This window comes from Cherax quadricarinatus, chromosome 23, assembly GCF_038502225.1.
Source record: "Cherax quadricarinatus isolate ZL_2023a chromosome 23, ASM3850222v1, whole genome shotgun sequence".
Taxonomy (NCBI): Eukaryota; Metazoa; Arthropoda; class Malacostraca; order Decapoda; family Parastacidae; genus Cherax; species Cherax quadricarinatus.
In genome coordinates, this window is record NC_091314.1 from 6727390 (window position 1) to 6734889 (window position 7500).

A 7500-nucleotide genomic window follows, 5' to 3' on the forward strand; every position below is an offset into this window, starting at 1 on the left:
GGTCCTAACCTCTATCACCCCACTGGGAAGACTGTTCCACGCATCTACAACTCTGTTAGAAAACCAGTACTTACCTATGTCCTTTCTAAATCTAAATTTATCCAACTTAAATCCATTATTCATGGTTCTTACGTGGATCGACACACTCAGTACTTTATTAATATCTCCCTTGCTTATGCCCGTCATCCACTTATACACTTCAATGATATCTCCCCTCATTCTACGCCTCTCCAGAGAGTGGCTTTGAGTCTATCTTCATACGGGAGGTTCCTTACAAATTAAATCATGTTAGTCATTCTTTTCTGTATGTTCTCTAATGAGTCTATGTCCATCCTGTAGTAAGGGGACCAAAACTGAGCAGCATAATCTAAATGAGGGCTCACTAGTGATGTATAGAGCTGTAAAATAACTTTTGGACTTCTGTTACTTATACTTCTTGAGATAAATCCAAGTAATCTGTTGGCCTTGTTGCGCACACTGAGGCACTGCTGTCTTGGCTTTAGATTTCTGCTTACCATGACTCCCAAGTCTTTTTCACATTCTGTATGACCAAGCTCTACTTCACCTAGATTATAGCTTCGAGGGTTATTTTCATTACCAAGGGCAAGTACCTTACACTTATCCACATTGAACTTCATCTGCCATTTTTCAGACCAAGACATTAATTTGTCCAAATCGTCCTGGAGTTCATTGATATCCTCCTCAGAGTGAATTATACGACCTATCTTTGTATCATCAGCAAATTTACTCATGTCACTCGTAATCCCTTCATCAAGGTCATTAATGTAAACAGCAGGAGAGAAAGGGTGTCTAGATGTGGTCAGTTGTCGAGGAGTGGACCGTGGTACAACCATCCACTCCTCGACAACTGACCACATCTAGACACCCTTTCTCTCCTGCTGTTTACGCCTACCTTAGAGAAAGCTCTGATGAACTCTGACATGCTCAGAAGGAGGCCTCATTACGTGCCGCTCAGATTCGTGCTTCACTTCCTACTCCTGACAGAAGGACGGCAGAATATATACTCAGCCAAGTTACCACTGCCAACATCCAACAGAAATTGAAGCTATCACGAAAACTACAAGACCTGTGCTCCCACAGCAAATGGAGCGAAATGGGACGACCAGAAATCATAAATAACTTATCTTCCTATACACTAACCGTCACCGAGACAGAAGCCCTCAGCCTAGGGCTCAAGTTTACTACTGGCATCAACAAGAAACATAATCTGGTGGATATGGTAACCAAGAACCAACCTTTTGGAGACTCCGAGTTTCAAAAGGGCTTTGTCCAAGGAATTATCACTGCTGCAGCTACTGAGCCTTCAAGACCGGTCATTCCCAGAAGATACATCCAAGCAATCAGGAACTTGGCCAACAACGATGATATCGTCATTACAACCGCTGACAAAGGAGGTGGTGTGGTGTTACTCAACACTGTCGACTACAACAATTTAAATCTTCTCAACGATGCCAACACATACCAGCCTGTATCGGAATCAGTGCTATTTCAAAGTACCCAGACTTTCCTTCAAAAGGCTCGTAGCATCTTACGAAAATCAGAACAAGGCAAAAAACTACTTAAACTTTTACCAGGTCAACCGAAACCAGCACGCCTGTATGGCCTTCCTAAGACACACAAACCTGGCATCCCACTACGGCCTATCACTTCGGGCATAGGGAGTGCACCACACAGACTAGCCGGCCACCTTGCCAAATACCTTTCAGCGCTTCTGGGCACTATCAGTCAAGCAGACCTCAAACACTCAGGTGACCTTCTCTCCCGAATTTCCAACCTGAATGTCAAAAACAAAAGCATGGCTTCCTTCGATGTCACAGCCCTCTTTACCAACGTTCCTACTGACGCTGCAATCAACATTCTCAGACAGAAACTCACTGAAAACCACGACCTCCCTTTACCTCTTCTAGATTTCATCAATCTAGTGGAACTTTGTGTTAATTTCAACTTCTTCAAGTATCAGGACAACTGTTACAAACAATGCTTTGGGATGGCAATGGGCAGCCCGCTCAGTGCTGTGCTTGCCAACCTCTTCATGGAAAACTTGGAGACAGAGAAATTCAGCACCCTCATTCCCAACACCGTTACCTGGCTAAGATACGTTGATGATATATTGGTTTTCTATCCGAGACGTCTCAATATCCAGGCCCTTCTCAACAAGATCAATGCAGTTGAACCATCAATAAAGTTTACACTTGAACTCGAAAATGATGGCAAACTTCCTTTCCTCGACGTTCTACTGTGCAGATCTCCCGACAGTGACAAACTTCTCTTCAAAGTGTATAGAAAACCTACCAACAAGGACGATCTTATACACTTTTATTCACACCAAGACACCCGCACTAAGAGAGGAGTCCTCATTGGCTTCTTCTTGAGAGCTCTTCGCATCTTCAGCCCTTGTTTTCTAGAAGAATACACTTACATAACACAAGCCTTTACACGTCTTCAGTTCCCATCTTTCTTCATCCGAGATTGCAGACTCAAGGCACAAGCTATCCTCAACAAACCGCCCATGGAACAGCCCCCTAAACAGTTCATAGTACTCCCATGTGGCGATGTTGCCACGAATACTCGCCGGGCACTTGCTATGTGTAACATCAACGTTTCCACCATAAACACATCATCTATCAAAGACCTCACTACGAAACGCAGCCCCACACCTCTAACTTCTACAGCAGGCATCTAGTTGTGTACGAATGGTATACAATACCGACAAAATGAGATTAAGACACATGTGCAACATCTGGGTATCTTTATTGTAGACATTTCGCCATCCAGTGGCTTTATCAATACAAATTCTAGGACATAACTTGAAGACAGTAGAACTATGTACAGAAGATGAGGTAATCAGTCCCTCAACCTAGGAGTAGGTGCGAAGAGCACCATAGTCGTGGTGCTCTTCGCACCAACTCCTAGGTTGAGGGACTGATTACCTCATCTTCTGTACATAGTTCTACTGTCTTCAAGTTATGTCCTAGAATTTGTATTGATAAAGCCACTGGATGGCGAAACGTCTACAATAAAGATACCCAGATGTTGCACATGTGTCTTAATCTCACCCTCCCACTCATGTACCTATCCCGCCCATTGATTTAATTCTCCTCATTAACTTCACATCATCACATCAGGATTGTTTTTTGAAGCAGTTTGTGACAGAACCTACAAGGGGAAATAACCTGCTTGACTTAGTTCTGGCAAACAATGAATCCCTTGTTAATAATTTAGAAGTTTCAGAGGAACTGGGTGCTAGCGACCACAAATCAATTACATTTAGAATTGAATGGAAGTATGATAGTAGGGATAACTCAGTAACAGTCCCAGATTTTCGCTTAGCAGATTACGATGGGCTTAGAGAACACTTATCATCTGTTGACTGGGGTAACGAAGAGAGCTATCAATATGACAGTTTTCTGAACACAATACATGCTGCTCAAAGAACATTTATCCCTTATAAAGAAATTAGATCAAATAGAAACGACCCAAAATGGATGAATAATAGGCTGAAATATCTACTAGGGCATAAGAAAGGAATTTATAGGCTTATCAAAAGAGGCGAGGGTCATCTTATGAATCAGTATATTGACATTAAGAGGGACATTAAAAAGGGGATAAGAAAAGCTAAAAGGGACTATGAAATTAAAGTTGCTAGGGATTCTAAAACTAACCCAAAAAGTTTTTTCCAGGTATATAGAACAAAAGTCAGAGATAAGATAGGTCCCCTTAAAAATAACTATGGGCATCATACTGACAAAGAGAATGAAATGTGCTCGATTTTAAATAAGTATTTTCTCTCGGTTTTTACACAGGAAGACACTAATAATATTCCGGTAATTAATTTTTATAGTGGGCCAGAAGAAGATAAATTATGTAACATCACAGTCACTAGTGAAATGGTTGTGAAGCAGATAGACCGACTGAAACAAAATAAGTCACCGGGTCCTGATGAGGTTTTTTCAAGGGTTCTAAAGGAATGCAAAATGGAAGTCTGTGAACCATTAACTAATATTTTTAATTTATCTCTTCAAACAGGTGTAGTGTCTGATATGTGGAAGATGGCTAATGTAATTCCTATTTTTAAAACAGGGGACAAGTCGTTACCGTCAAATTACCGCCCAATAAGCCTGACCTCAATTGTAGGCAAATTACTAGAGTCAATTATAGCTGAGATTATAAGAAGCCATCTCGATAAGCATAGCTTGATTAATGATACTCAGCATGGATTCACAAGAGGCCGGTCTTGTCTAACTAATTTATTAACTTTCTTCAGTAAAGCTTTTGAGGCTGTTGACCACGATAAAGAATTTGATATTGTTTACTTAGATTTTAGTAAGGCATTTGATAGAGTTCCGCACCAAAGACTGTTGAAGAAAGTAGCAGCTCATGGCATTGGGGGAAGGGTGCTCTCGTGGATCGAATCATGGCTCACAGACAGGAAGCAGAGAGTGTCCATAAATGGGGTTAAATCCGAGTGGGGATCAGTCTTGGGCCCGTTGTTGTTTATAATATATATCAATGATCTTGATGAAGGAATTACTAGTGATATGAGCAAATTCGCCGATGACACGAAGATAGGTAGGATAATTGATTCAAACGTAGATGTTAGGGATCTTCAGGAGGATTTAGACAAACTCTACTCTTGGTCAGAAAAGTGGCAGATGCAGTTCAATGTAGATAAATGCAAGGTTCTGAAGCTCGGGAGTGTCCATAACCCTAGCACTTATAAGTTAAATAATGTAGAACTTAGCCATACAGATTGCGAAAAGGACTTGGGGGTTATGGTTAGCAGCAACCTTAAACCAAGACGGCAATGCCTAAGCGTACGTAATAAGGCAAATAGATTACTGGGATTTATATCAAGAAGTGTAAGCAACAGAAGTCCAGAGGTCATACTGCAGCTTTATACATCATTAGTAAGGCCTCACCTAGATTATGCAGCTCAATTCTGGTCTCCATATTACAGAATGGACATAAATTCGTTAGAAAACATTCAGCGTAGGATGACTAAATTAATACATAGCATTAGAAATCTTCCTTATGAAGAAAGATTGAAGACTCTTAAGTTACATTCACTTGTTAGACGAAGAATGAGGGAAGACCTGATCGAAGTGTATAAGTGGAAGATAGGTATTAATAAAGGGGATATTAACAAGGTCTTGAGGATATCTCTCCAAGAGAGAACCCGCAGTAATGGATTTAAATTAGATAAGTTTAGATTTAGAAAGGACATAGGAAAGTATTGGTTTGGAAATAGGGTAGTTGATGAGTGGAACAGTCTACCTAGTTGGGTTATTGAGGCTAGGACTTTGGGTAGTTTCAAATTTAGGTTGGATAAGTACATGAGTGGGAGGGGTTGGATTTGAGAGGGACTTGCACATCTGAGCTTGTTGGTATATCTCTTGTTGCTGTACCCCACTGTTTTGTCTTCTCAGTGTCCCTTCAACCTCCACTGTAAAGACTTCCTGAAATCTCATGTTAAGCTCCTCACATACTTCTTGGTCGTTTCTTTTGAGCTCCCCACCTTCTTTCCTTAGCCTGATTACCTGGTCTGTGACTGTTGTCTTCCTCCTGATGTGGCTGTAGAGTAGTTTCGGGTCATACTTGACTTTCGATGCTATGTCATTTTCATACTGCCGCTGCACCTCCCTCCTTATCTGTGCATACTCGTTTCTGGCTCGTCGACTAATCTCTTTATTTTCCTAAGTCCTTTGCCTTCTGTACTTTTTCCATTCTCTAGAGCGCTTAGTTTTTGCCTCCCTACACCTTCAGGTAAACCAAGGGCTCGTTCTGTCCTTCCCATTATTTCTGTTACCCTTGGGAACAAACGCTTTCTCCTGCAGGATCCGGTTTCAAGCTGACTCTGCCTTGAAAATCACTTTGACTGGACGCTTTTTTCCTCTCACAAACCACTCAATTCTCCTAAAATTTGTCAGCTGGGTCATGTCGTCCTCTCCTATTGCTTTCCTGATGCTTTCAATCGTTTTTTTCTCCTGTTTCCTTGCCTCATAAGTTTCTCCATCTACTTCTTGGAGCCTATAGTCAAAAACGGCCCTCTCCCTTTCATCCTCCCACTGTGCTTCCCTGAGCATCCTCTGATACGAATTGGTTCCTGCCATTGACGCATTGCTTCCTACTGTCTCTTCCCTATCCGGTGCCCCTTTGCTTATCTGTTCCTGAGCATGGCAGTTGTCTGTTAGAGCCTCTGTGTATAGCTTAGCTCCTTCATTGTCTTTAGTCCCCTCATTAGTTCCTGCTGTTCTCCCTGCCTTTTCCCGGGCTCCCCTTGGGTCCGATAGAGTCATCGCATACAGTATATCTCCTTTGTTCCCTCATAGTTCTTGGTGTCATGGCTGTACTGTCGACACTTTGGTTCTTTAGGCTGTTTCATACTTTTTAGTTCTTCTACTAAGCCCTGTATCTTAGCTTCAGCTGCTGTGATTTGTAATTCCCATTTCCTGCTCTCCTCAGCTATTTTCTCTTCCATTTTCTTGTCGAGCTCTTCCAGCCTCCTCCCCCACTTCTCTCTTCGCGTGAGCTCTGCCTCCCAGTCTTCTCTCCCAGGTCCACCCGTCGCTTCATCCACCATTCCTCTGGTTCTCCGTCTGGTTTTTTGGTATCCCATGTTTCTTTTCCACTGAAGGAAGAGCTTATGCCAAGAGTGCTATGTTGAGGGGGGTGTTTGTTGTGGGGAGGGAGGGGGGTGTTTATTGTGGGGAGAAGGGGGGAGGAGGCAGGGAGGGGGGAAAAGGATAATGAGCTGGAGGGAGGACAGCAGCAGAGGGAAGAGAGCTGGGGGGAAGACTAAGGGGGACAGGGGGAAGAGCAATGTGGGCTAAGGAAGCAGGAGTAAGGAGGATGAGAAGGAAGATGAAGAGGGAGAGAAAGTGGGATAAAGAAAGAGAGATAGAGAGTGTGAATGAGTTAGAGAGAGAGAGGAAGGGAGTGTTAGAGTGTGTGGAGCGTGTGAGTTGGGTAGGGTCAGCCTGTAGTGTGCTTGTATGCGTAGGAGGCGAGGGGAGAGGGAGGAGGAGAAGGAAGGGGACGTGAGGGGGATGGGAGATGGAGGAGGTATAGGAAAAGGAGAAGCAGGAGGAAGGAGGGATAGTGGAAAGGGAGAGAGGGAGAGAGAGAAAGAGATAGAGATAAAAGGAGAGAGAGGAGAGAGTGAGAAGGAAGAGGTGACGGGGGAGGAGGTATAGGAAGAGGTGTGTGTGTGTGTGTGTGTGTGTGTGTGTGTGTGTGTGTGTGTGTGTGTGTGTGTGTGTGTGTGTGTGTGTGTGTGTGCGTGTGTGTTGTCTCACAAACAGCAATATTTCTGAGTGAGCTTAAATTTTTAGCAAGATGTAAAAACTAAGAGAAATTAAATTGGAAACTATTGACGCAGTCTCTGACGAAAGCAACCCATCCTCTTCGAGACGTGCCTCATTACGTCCTTGTGACGTGTCTGTACCCTGTTGCGTGACGTCCGTGTCTGCACCCAGTTGT

At 43.1% G+C, this 7500-nt stretch overlaps 1 protein-coding gene across 3 annotated transcripts in view; it reads left to right on the forward strand.

Annotated features, from left to right (window-relative positions):
• The window catches only part of synr (sayonara), a 95684-nt gene that overhangs the window by 59005 nt on the left and 29179 nt on the right, over positions 1 to 7500 (forward strand). The window lies entirely within an intron of this gene.